This window comes from Stegodyphus dumicola, chromosome 1, assembly GCF_044657685.1.
Source record: "Stegodyphus dumicola isolate Sdum_Otavi_A_Nest chromosome 1, ASM4465768v1".
Lineage (NCBI taxonomy): Eukaryota > Metazoa > Arthropoda > Arachnida > Araneae > Eresidae > Stegodyphus > Stegodyphus dumicola.
Window position 1 is genome coordinate 19,060,621 of NC_140768.1, and position 13,466 is coordinate 19,074,086.

Sequence of the window (13,466 nt, forward strand, 5' to 3'; positions counted from 1 at the left end):
GTACAAGTAAGTAAAAATTGCTTTCGAAGTACATTTAAAATTACATTTTCTGAAACAAAAATTTGCTTTAAACATGCTAGATAACGAGTAATTCATTAGTGCCGAAAAATAATTAATTATAATTAAAAATTAGCAATTCTAAGTTAATTCTCTTAAATTTCAAAACATATATTAACTTTTAGAAAGGTAAAAAAAAAAACATTTCGTGTTCATGCATTATTGTTTTCAATTGAAATCAAAACTTTGATTATAATAAAAGTTGGGTGGGAAAGAGTCATTGGTCTCTCGCCCTAAATTTTGCGTGCTTTTAGAAGTATATTGTGTAGCATTTTTCACCCAAAGACGAAAACTTCTGCAAAAAAAGTGCGAAAAAATTTCACTCTATGTACGTCAAAATAGGATTGTTAGAATGTGTCTGCGTGAAAGTGACACCTTATCGAAACGAGGGGGCGTGTCTGAGCATTGGAAGAGGAGAATGCTGCGGATATATCCCTTGGCAATCGATTCCGAGGAGTGAGGTAGGGGCGTTAGATGAGGAAGAGAATGCTTGGAAATGGGAAGGGGGAATTGTTGGTTGATTCTCTCCATGGAGGTAGGAAAGGGTCTTACTTCCTACCTCCATGATTCTCTCCTGTGAGGAGAAGGAGTGGGAACGGTCTCATTGACTACAGAAATTGTTTTTGTTTCTGTACGAATAGCCGTGTCTCGGGAGGATCGTGGGCTTAAAAGTGTTATCGTCTGGCACAGTCTCGAGTTTTATTGTGAGAACATTTTCGAAGTAATTTTTGTCTTACACGAAAACTTTTCTTCTGGTTTGTCTTCGTAATATGCGTAACATTCAAAACATTCTGTACCGTTGAAAAATGTAACGGGGGGGGTGTAGCTAGAGTATTGCACTTAAAGATATTGCAGGTTCGAATTTTAATGTCACTTGGGGGGGGCTCAGGTTTAATGACTTTTTTTTTTTGTTCCGTTTGGTGTATCATTCTTACCAACTTTCGTAATAAAAAATACGGGTATTTGCGATAGAGCCCGGATTTTGCAAACAAAATCTGAGATAATGTGAATGGGCTCTACTTTGGAGTACATAGTATACAGTATCATAGGATGTATATGAGAGTATCATAGGATGTGCATTTTGCTGGATCCCTAGCTTTATTTTGTTTGGTATTTTATTACATTTTTCATATTGGAATTAAATAATTAATTAAAATTTAGTATGAAAAATTGTTGTCCGGCCTCTGCTTTACTATCTCACGGACCTCTAGGAGTCCGAGGATTAATAATCCAATAATGCTGCATTTTTACATTATGTTGCATTATTATTCTTTAAAAGGAGAATAAAATGTATGTTTTCTTCCATTTTGTGTGTTACTTTTATTTATTAAATATCGTGTTCTTCGCACTTAACCATAAATTCATTTCAAGAGAAATATCGCAAAATATTTTTAGATTGAGCATATCTTTAGAATTTCCGATACACAGTCTCGCGCGCTGGAGATAAGAGTGCATCGTGTTGCCATTGCTCGCTTTGAAATCATTAAGTTTGTTAATAAAAAATTCTTTAAAGTTTTACAAAATATAAAATCGATAATAAAATAAATTCTAAATTTGTGCTTCCAGTTGCCCATATGCAAGTGCAGGAGTATATTATTTAAAATATGATGTCTCTAGGTACCGTTGTTTTATTACAATGCGAGAAACATACATACATACATACATTTATGCAAATTCTTCATTATTTAATTTCTTCAAATATAACACAGGGCGATAATATTTGGTGTGGCAACAGTTTGAAAAGTGAAACGGACATTCAGAGCGATTCGACTCAAAATCGCAAAATGAAAACAATAGTCCCTCCGGAACAAAGCCCTAATTTATTTAATTTTACACACAAGTATGCTTCTGTCATAGAGTGTTAAGTTTACTGAACGCATGCATTCTTACGGGTTTCCATCTTGACATTCTAAAAGCGCTGGCCTTACTGAGTTTTCGTGGATTTCAACAACCGGGTCACGAATCAGTTTTGCTTAGGAAGTTCTCCATCAAGGTATGTTTCCTTGAAGGTATTTTGGCAATTATTTCTAGTAGTTTCGAAGAGTTTGCTCTAATAACATGAGGCATCCAGCATTTGGTCATGTTATTGGTCAAGAAAGATTCATAAGATAGCTGTTGGACAGGGACCTGCGCTATATGACTAATAGTTACGAAATGAAAGGTTAATTTCATAAATATTTGGAAAATCACCTGAGAAGAATTTACGAGGACATATAAATATTTAATATGTATTGTAGATGCTGGGATCCTTTTTTTTTTTTTGTGACATGAGTATGAATGATGTCGTTAGAGTGCTAGCTTTCGAAGATATAATAATTTTTCTAATTCTGTCACTAAACGGGATTTAGTTGTGTACTCAATGGACGCATTGCTTATGACTTCGTTTGAGCTGAAAGATAAGTAAGTACTGACCGTTGCAAAAAAGAAATAGTACGTTAAACTTAACTAGAGAATATATTGGAGAAGACAAACAGGTGGACACACGGGGGGGGGGCACATCCCGAAAGAAGCTGCCCTTCGCTCAGACTGGCATTGTCATTAATTATTGTTCGATTACTATTTAGGTTAAGCATTTTGAATTTTCTAGTTTTTGCCCTCCCCAATTTTTTTTCCCCTCGTTTAATTTTTTGTTTTTTGAATTTTCTTTTGGGTGGCATTTGGTTGCGAATACATGTAGGGAAAAGATCTGAGCATTTGAGAACCACTGAAATGTTGCTTTAAAGTGACGATTTGATTCTAATAAAGCGGTTTCGAGTCTCAAGTGATTCAAAAGAACGAAACTTGTATTCGGAACTCATTAATCAACTAGGTTTAAGGCTTCAAAACACTTTTACCTTGACAAGTTCTGTTTGAAGCGTTAAACAGAGGAGATTAATACTTTGTTTTATTTTGTATTATTTTCAGTTTAGTTTAAGCATTTAAAGTTTGTTTTAATTTTAAATGTTTTACTTTTGGTTACTCCTTTCCTGGAGAAGAAATTGGTTAGGGGCTTCATAAAGAAGAAATTATGTTTTTTCATTTTAGTTCCGACTTTTCCTTTTTAATTTCTATGAAAAGTTTAATATGCAGAAAGATGTCGAAGTAGTAATTTTAGGTAATGTTTCCGTGTGGTGTGAAAATTATACCAAATGTGCATTCTGAAAAAATAAATTTTATAAATTTTAATGTAAAAGGTACTTTTTTTAACAAGGATACAAAAACGAAGAACCTTAATATATAGATATAGTATTTTTATATTAAAATTCTGCTCTATCTTAAGGATTTCAAATGTTCCATCTGAACAAAATGCTTCAAGAAACACTTGTAAGTAATGTAGTAAATCTCAACAACTGCTTGAATTGTCTGCTTTAGGTGATTAATGGATGTGGGAGGGGTTAGGAATCCAATATGAAAGCAAAGGATCGTATGTGATCCGCATTATATCCAATCTAAGGTATAATTAGTCCGCGATGAATTATAAGAGGGCAATGGTTAAATCATGTTTGATTGCATCAAATTCCTTTCCTTAATACGGTACTATGTGGAAAGCTGCCTTTCCTAGCGGAGGAGTAATTGTCTACTTCAAGAAGTAGATGAGCGATTGTAAGAAGGCAAAGAAAAAGAGAGGGGCATGGTACCATGATTTAAGAAGTAAAGGGCGGCCAGGAGGGTCAGAAGAATGGAAATTAGAGAGCTTTGAACGGTTCAAGGCACCTGTGTCTCAAGGAGTTCAGCACCAGCGCTGGCCCCGACCTTGCTATCTCGAGTTAAACGACGCGGAAACGGCATTTTGAGTCCAGAAAATGCCGAAACATCCATTGCATACACATCATCATCATCACGAGCACGCCTAGACTAAATACAGACTCTTAGATTGCTTTCCCCGGTCACGGTAGAGCTAGTTTCGAAAGATTTCTCAGCAGAAAATTGAAGCATCTTATTTGGCCTGTAAACGAAGGATGAAAGAAATCTGAATTTTTGACACTGTCGTTTTCAAAGCGTCTCGAACCCGTATGTGACATTTTCTGGACCTTTCTGTTGTGAAGGAACTCTTGAAATTATCTTCCGCTTTTAGGCATCCACAGCATAAAATTATCGTAACGGTAGTCTACTGTATTTATGGTAGACTGTAATACAAAGATAATTTTACTTTTTTTTTTTTTTTTTTTTTTTTTTAATTTTGAAAAATATTTTTCTGCCGACTCGCTTATTGTACAGCTTAGAGGGAATTCTTTTTCTCCACACTATATAAGGTGGCACTTCAGTTTTGTTTCTAATTTCCATTTTTGAGTTTTATACTTAAACCAAATAGAATAGGGTTTCTTTACTGATTCTGTCACGCTCTTCTTTTTGGTGCTCAGTTACATTATGGACACCCCAACGGCAAACTATTTTTTCACATGCAATTCTTGTTGCTTAGTACAGTTGCTTCAAAGCACAACACTGAGACAAATAACTGCTAGTAGATGGTTTATAAGAAATAGTGTAATCCACGACGAACATAAAATTTAAATTCTAGCGAAATACATGGCAAAATGTGCAAAGAAAATTTTCAGTAATATTGAAAATGTAAACAACGAAAATATACCACAACAAAATTATAACATTCACGATAGTAAAATAAAAAAAAAATCTGATGTGTACGCCACATGACTTCCTTGTATTGGAATATTAAATTAGAAAATTAAATTATACGCATTTTTTCTTGCATTTCATTTAAACTTATTGGATTGAATTAAATCTACTTCGCCGACAGCGCATAAACCACAATAGAATAAATGCATTCTTTAAAATTCACTCTAGTATTTGTTTACCATAGCGACACTCTGGCGCTAGATTCACTTAACAGTATTAATAATTATATAACAGTTAACTTATATAATAATTATATAACGGAAATTAATGAACAATATAATCCAATAATTATATAACAATAATTATATATATCCAATAATTATATATTTCGTTCATATTATAACTCATAATGCACAAAATCTATATCATTTAAAGAATAGAATTATCTAATCGTTGCCACATGTTCTATTCAAATACTATAATAAAGCTAGAATGATGTATAAAAGAAATTAAACAAACAAAACAAAAAAGGAACAGTTTTTCACAGACGATTTAGTATTTCTCATTTAATTAATTCAGTTCTCACTTCGCGAGAAGGCAAAAATACATAAAAACTCAAAATATCTGCATTAAAAATTACAAAGTAAATTTCAAATACTTATTTCCTCGAAAAAATTCCAGAAAGAATTAAGCATGATTTAATTGGCAATAATAAATGAATGCGTTATCTTTGTTGTTGCGAAGCTAAGTTTCTCTAGATTGGCAACAAATCCACTAGTCTCCTGTTCCAAATGTAAACATCAATGGCCGCCATTAAAAACAGGCTTAGCGGCAATTAAACAACTTTAAAATTGCTGATAATTCTAAAAATATTGCACACAGATTTACTAAAGGCATAAAATCCTTAACCGGAAGATAAAAACAACATAATTCAATCATTTTTAAAGCAAAAAATTTACAATTTATAAACATATAAGAGTAAAGAAACTGAGATCACTGAGCCGGGTAACAGAGTGGATATATATATAAATATATTTATATACGTTTGGTGCGGCCGATTGCAACCAAAATACGGGGTGCACATCTACATGTTATAGCAGTCCTATATACAAAATTTCAACGTTCTGAGGCTACTCGTTTTTGAGTTATGCGAGATACGTACGTACATACGTTCGTACAGACGCCACGAAAAATTCTCTTCAGAATTAATTTTAAAGCAGTTTTATATTTTTTTGAAAGAAAAGTGTATTTTATTCTGTCCTTACGTACAGATGTCACGCAAAAACATCGTTAAATTGCATTCGATAGCGGTCAAAATGGACATTTTCTTTGAAATATGCTGCCTGAAACTTTTCGCGATTACAATACTTCCTTTTTCTTCGTATAAGGAAGTAAAAAGACCCGGAGCTGTGCTCCTTCATCTAGATTAATTTACGTTTGTTTTTGTTGCTTAAATAGCTTACTTTGTGATCTCTGTTTTTAACTTTACCCCCTATTTTCTCTATTATTTGGCTTAATACTTACTACATTTTTCTAAATTTAATATAACACGCAATTCTGTACAATTTCCCCCCCCTCCTGCTAATCCAGAGGTATTCTTTTTGTGCACTGCGTACTTTCAGCCTATTACAGACTTTCTGCTCCTGACGTCACTTCTACGTTCGCACAGCTCCTTACACCTGGCTTCCTTAGCGGTTATACGCCGAATATTCAACATCTAACTCATCGGAAGTGTCTTGATTTCGTTTACGGTTTTTCTTCTGCATCTGTAGTGCTTATTGTACTCCAAATTATCACCCTCGAAATGTTAGCCATAATTGATGTCAACTTTCTCACCTATTACACTTAGGATCGGACTATGTCGTGGTACCTGTAACATGTGATCTGCTCACCTAAGTCATTTAATTTTCTAACCCGTTATTTTAAGTTAAAGTACCTTTCCTATTAAACCTCCTTTATTTACCTGCCAGAATGCAAATTTCCAGCCTGCGTTATATTCAAGTTAGCTAGGAAGAAGGAACTATTTAAAGGGTTTTGGAGGGTGAAATCAGAGCGTGTTCTACCCGTTTGAAGGCCACGTTGCTAACTTCTCGATATTTATTCTCTAGCGATTAGAATTCTGCGGCGTTGAATTATTAATCAATTTGTAAGTTACTCATTACTTTTTTATTTAAGCCAAAAGTGTTGGCTTTAGTCACAAGATGGTGCCGACTATTAGACTTTAAGTAAATAAAGCAATTTAAGTAATTTAAATAAATAATACATCCATCTCCTGACTCTGTAGTACTCTAAAAGAGCTGGTGATGATTCACTAAACACCCTTCAACGTCAGATTTTTGATAGCTAAGAATACCTGATGTTAAAAGTTATGTATTAATTATTTCTATTACTGCTATGCATTTAGTAGACCACTCGGGGGCAGAGCTGAGGTGAAATATTAGTATAAATCTTTGGCAGCCGCAAAATGTTTCAGGAAATTCTTACCATAAATTGGTGGCCTAAAAAATTTTGCAAAATTACGCGATTTACAACCCTGCGAATTTTGCCTTTTATGTTCATGATAAAATTACTTCTCTGAATTTATTATGCATTTACATGTTGAATGTGAAGCGTTCACCAGTGTATGAACCTGCAGGTAGTCTTGCAATGGATTCAGTTCTGGGTCTAACCTCCACATTATGGTGAGGGTATATAGTATACAAGTAAAAATGCATCTTTTGCTGCCATCCCCAAATTTTCAAGTTATTGTAAAACCTCAATCCGGTTCTATTTCGTTTTTAGAGTTTCAATTGTATTCTTTTCATCTCCCCGTCAGTTGCACGTTCCATTCGAAGTCGTATTTCGAATTTCAGCATGTTCTATTACCGCCCGCGGAAGGATGCAAATGGAATTTTCATCTTCCTCATTGTGTCTCCGTCTTCTAGTATGCGGATCACGATCTTGTCTTCCTATTGGAAGCAAGCAAAGAGAGTGGATTCGATTCCGATCCGCGTTCTCTTCGTCTCTAATTTAATCTGTGACGCTGATTAGATAGAGCGGGGGTGTACTTGTAACCGGGAGCGCGGGCTCCGAACTCGTCTCAAATTGGGTCTTTTCATTGTCTTCCGGTTTTCTGGTTTTGCTGTAGTCCACGCTTTTAAGTTGATTCCATGGCAAGTTTGTTTCAGCGTACCAAGAATAGTTTTTGGTTGCTTTCGCCATCAAAGAACTTTCCTGCATTTTGATTGCATCATCTTAAAAAATGAGTTATGCAAAGTTTGGGTCCATGATGTTCATTTATAGTCTCTGCATCCTGTATAGCACTATTTTATCGTTAAAAGAAAAAAAAAAAAATTTCTCTCTCGAAGAGATGCATTTTCACCTTTTTTCTCTATCAGAGGATAGATTTTTCTTCGCCAGCGCTCCAACTGGTGTAGCAGCACTGGTCTTTTACCATGGCGTTATTGTCGACACCACACCAAAACCACGAATTAACAAAATCGCTGCTTCGAGAAGAGTCTATTGAAATGTTTCTGTCATTTGGCTTTAAGGAAAACGAACTGCAACTTTTACATAATATTTCTCATGTATTTATCGCATAGAATGTGCACGTCTCTGTTAAATATAGCGTACGTAAAACGTAAAAAAAAAAAAAAAAAAAAAAAAAAAAATCTGAAATGTTTCAGATTTTAAATTACGTCCAAAGGGGCGTTTTTTAACATTTTTTGTGTTACCTTTCTTTATTAAATATCATGTTCCTCGCACTTAAACCATAAGATCCAGTGCAACAGCAATATCGCAAAATAGTTTTAAAACGAGCATATCTTTAGAATTTCCGATACAGAGACTCACGCGCTGGAGATAAAAATGTTTTTTCTGCACAACGTTGCCATTGCTCGCTTTGAAATCCTTGAGTTTGTTAATCAAAAATTCATCAAAGTTTTAAAAAATAGGAAATCGATCATAAAACAAATTTCAAATTTGGTCTTCCACATGCTCATATTCGTTGGAGGATTACGTTATTCAAAATTCGATGACTCTATGTACCGTTATTTTATGACAATGTGAGAAATATACATACATTTACGCAGATTTTCATTATTTAATTTCTTCAAATATAATGCAGGACTCTAACATTTTGTGGCAACAGTTTGAAAAGTGAACCGACATTTATGAGTCCGACGCAAAATGCCAAAACGAAACTAATAGTCCTTCGGGATTCAAATCCCTTTGGACTAAAAAGTAACCAAATACGGCAAAAGCTGCAGATTCGAGTTCTTGGCTTGATGCTGACGACATTTAGTTGCTTAAGCCCTTCGAGCCGGGTAGCGAAAACGCGCGCTCATCGCGGAGGCCAGCAGTGTCTTCCGCGAGCGTCTCTCCAGGGCCGGGGGCTTTTTTGCTACTAAGCCTAAATCCATGAAATTTCCGAAGTATCAACGCATTGTTTAATAATGCTCTATAGAGTATTTAAACGGCTTATGCTTTATAGATATTTTTATATATATACTTTAATTACCTTATTTCTTGTTTAAATGCATATTTTACACATTTTATTTTAATTACTCACCATTTTATGACTTTTAACATTATAATCTGAAAACTAAATATATTACTTAAAATTCTCTTTTCGTATGAAAAATTTTAAAACAGGGATCTACACACAGTCCTACGTTACATTCCTTGAACTCGTAATAACTCATTTGCCGTTTTGGAGGATTTTTCCGGGAATGTGAACAAACGAAGCATCGTCGTCTCATTTTCTTATCAGTCTCTTCTGAACAAAGTTTTGGAAAATGTCTTTCAGTTAATCTTTCAGAATCAATATCAGAATTTCAGAATCAATATGTGAAATATTTTGCATCATTTCTGCTATTTCATGCTCTGTTAAACATTTTCGACGCTTCGACATTGAAACGGTAAAAACAAAAAGAATTCATGTCTAATAAGATCTAATTATTTTCTAAAAACTGAACTGTAAACGGAAATACTCAACGCTTTAGCGCATATAAAACTTCTACTTACAATAAACAACTACCACGTGCGAATAAAGTGCGATTTAAAGAGACGTCATAAATCACGCCATTCGGAAACATTTAGTTCCCCGTTTGTTTATATAATCAAAAACACGTGTATGTGAGTCATGCTTCTCTCATTTCGAGTAGAAGGTCTAATGCACATGTATCTGAAACCATATGGACATACAGTGCCATCTTGTGGCAGAAATTATAGTTTGAAAAACGTTCCAAGGTACTGGCACAAATACGTGACAGTCGGTAGAGAATGCAACAATGCTCTGGCACGCCTGCGTGTCGGCCGGTAGATAAGTGTGTTCGTTGCTGGCACGTATACGTGACAGTCGGCGCGAAGGGGTTAATACTCACTTGTCTGACCTATAGTCAGCCAACGAAATTCCTCGTGGCATGGAGCGCACGTTTACGCCTTTCGTTGGCAACAGCCTTGAGTACCATACAGGTGGCAGTGCGATTTACCTCAGTTCCACCCCTAGTTTTGATGGAGAACCCCCCGGGGGGACTAGTCCGACAGTCTTTCACCTCTCTTACCCTACCAACAACCTCTTGAGAGGCCTTTCGGCTCGCCGTATTTTAGCAATTATGGTACTATGCATTTACAGACATCCATGTCTCCTTCGGGATTCGAACCCGGGCAGTTCGACACGGCAGTCAACAACGCTAACCACTATACTGGTTCTAATATTTAGTGCAGTAATATTTAGTGGTTAAAATAAACGAAGCTAATATTTAGTGGTTTAAATAAACGAAAAAAGAAAATACCAATTAGTAAAGCAATTTCGGTTTAAGAATTACAGTGTATTTTCCCCTCTTTCCGTCGTTTTTCCAAATTATTTAAAATTAAATTATTTAATTAAATTGCTTGTTTATTGTATCATTTTATTGTTCATACATTTCAAATTAATTTAAAATATTTTAAATTAATAAAAATATTATTAAACTTCATGAACGTTTAAAAATGTGTATATTATGCTGTAAAGATTCGAGATTGTGAATGGAGATGTCCGGTCGAGTCGTTAGAATATTTCGTGTTGTAAATATGTTCTTTTTACGATTGAATTGCAAACCGGGATTCAATATGTTGTGTACTTTGTTGATACAGGGCTCATTTAACTAAAATAAACTAATTATTCCTTTGATTCGAACTAAAGAATAAAGAATATGGCCATCGTTAGCGAAACGATTAAGTGTCTCAAATACGTAAATGGCAAAATAAACAGACGTACAGATTTAATTTAAAAAGAATCAAAACAGAAATGCAAATGTCTTTTATATTGTTCTATGTATACCAGTTACTATGTGTACTGTTAGATTTAGACATAGCAATTTCAGGCAGAAATTTCCTGTAATGTGAAGAATTTCAATGGCTTTAAGGCCGAAAAAAGATAGTAAAACTATTTATTATTAAGAAGATAGTGACGTTCCACTCAACCGGAATTGTGATTATCGTCGCTGACTGCTGTGTAGAAGGGCTCGAGTTCGAATCCCGGAGAACTGTGTTATTGTCAGACAAATGAGCATAAGTAACAATAGCAACAAACAGTAACGATGAGTTTATATAATAACTGAGCTGGCTAAAGAATGCAGTAAGGCTGATCCAAAAACAAAATTGCTTGGAAAACGAACGTGGTAAGCTAATCAGAGTTCATTATGTAGTGTGCAAGCAGTTAACAGATACTGTGAAAGAACTTATCAAGTTACTAAACTTCGGCAAAAAGCGCACATAAATTTATGCCATGGAAGTTGTTATACGTTGAATGCGAAGAATGTAGGATACGAAACTGGAAAAATAAAAGTCTGTAAAATAAAAGCATTTCAAAACACATAGTCGCGGATGAAAACAAATAAATATGCAAATAAAAAGTGTTCTACTGAACTGACTATGCTCAGCACATATAATTACTAATATCGCTGATTTGATTATATAGATTTTGTGAACAACACGTGCCAATCATTGCTGTTTTCAAGTGGTCTAATTCGGTTGCAATTTTTGCAGTGTCTTTTACACAGATAACTGAAACGTAAGTGGAATTGCAAAATAATTTTAAATTATTTTGCGCTACCAAAGACAGTACGTCTGTTGATGACAGTTTGCATTTTAAAGTTCAAGAACAGATCGTATTGTCATAAAGGTGCAGGCATCCATTGCAGGTTAGCTATTAATTCACCAACTAAGAAAGCCTTTAGAAGAGTTCTTCGGCATAAAATCGGAGCACTTTTTTTTTATTATCAATTTCTAACTTGGATCGGGCAAAAAGTTTAAAGATGTCAATGCTATATATCGGGGATGTCTTACACCAGTTGAATTTTAGTTTGCTGTTTTATTAAAAAGACCAGGCGAAAATTCTGTTTGCATAAAGATGCTCATCTGCTAATGCTGCATCTTGCATAAAGATGCTCTTAGTACCTTTACGAAGGCTGCTTTTTCAGGTTAAAAATCTTCATATAGATGATAACGTACTTAGATTTGGTCGCCTATGTGGAGATTTCTGTTTTGACGAACACTGGTTGGCCTGCACTTTTATGAGGGTGTAAAGAACGCTCCTAAACTCTCTACTAGAAAGACCTATGATGCTCTCGACTAGAGAGAACTTCGTTAGCAGACTTCTCACACTACGAGGACTATAATTAATTTTGAATACCTATTTTAAAGAACTGTGAATGGCAACGACGTAACTGGTTAATGCGCATGCGTAGAGAGATGAGACTTCTGGCGTGGCCTTCGAGATTAGATGGCTTGGTCAGCTGCAGAATCACGTGATTTGACGTCACGTAAGGCGTCTGAACTTTCACCCTTCGCACTGCATTGTGTGGACACTGCAAGCGAAGACTTCTTATTACGTTGATTGCGTGCTGTATATTTTTATTATTCGTGTCTTTTTTATTGCTAAATTTAAGTAATGTTGTTAAGGATATTTTCGTTTTTAAATTGAGATTACTAGTTAACTTATTTGTTAACAAGAATGACGATCGACGTCTACGTAGAGCTGTCTTCATCATGCCTGCACGATGTTGCGTTCCAGCAAGCAAATCCAATTACGATGGCACTAATGAATATGTATCAGTATTCAAATTTCCAAAAGATACAGGAAAACGGGATTTATGGATCAAAAAAATTCCAAGGAAAAATTTTATTTCAAGTGATCGCAGATGAATTCAATGTGAAAAACATTATTCAATGTGAAAAACATTTCGAAAAGAAGATATTATTAGCTATGATTATTTACCAACAAACGAAGGTACTTTTATTTAGATGTGTAGAGGGCATCCTAAATTAAATAACGATGCTTACCCATGCATTTTTTTCTGGTTGTCCAAAATACTTATCTGAAAGTCCAACCCCTCAGAGGATGAGCAGGGAGGAAAAAAGAGCTAAGATGGAGAAGCATATTTTTAATGAATTTTTGAGAAAGGACAACATAGCATCATTTGAGGATTTTTCTTCTACGTTACCAAATAAATTAAATATTTCAAATACTTCAAATATTATTCTACACAAATCTGTTGCTGGTATTTATATTTTATTGCTCAGTTTTCATCCATATCCTAAAATTAAAAAAGTATCTTTGTATCGCTTCATATAGATGTAGCAGATTATCTAGGAGATAAAGTTGTTCCAGTTGAAAGTAAAGAAGAACCAGTAAAGAAGTTGAGCAGCATTTTTTACTGGTCAAACTTACCGAGATATATGTACAAAACGTTAACATGTTTGATGTTCATGAAACTTGTTTAATGTGTGGAATTCCCTTTTCTAGCAGATTAAAAAAAATAATGAGCACCGTTTCAAATATTTGTTTAAACAATTATACTAAAGTTCTTCAAAATAATATGCATACAAAAATC

The 13,466-nt window shown here is 34.6% G+C and overlaps 2 protein-coding genes across 2 annotated transcripts in view; one reads left to right on the forward strand and one right to left on the reverse strand.

Moving 5' to 3' along the window:
* Positions 1-13,466, reverse strand: part of LOC118184539 (uncharacterized) — a 215,190-nt gene that overhangs the window by 145,824 nt on the left and 55,900 nt on the right. The window lies entirely within an intron of this gene.
* Positions 1-13,466, forward strand: part of Eph (Eph receptor tyrosine kinase) — a 479,031-nt gene that overhangs the window by 33,223 nt on the left and 432,342 nt on the right. The window lies entirely within an intron of this gene.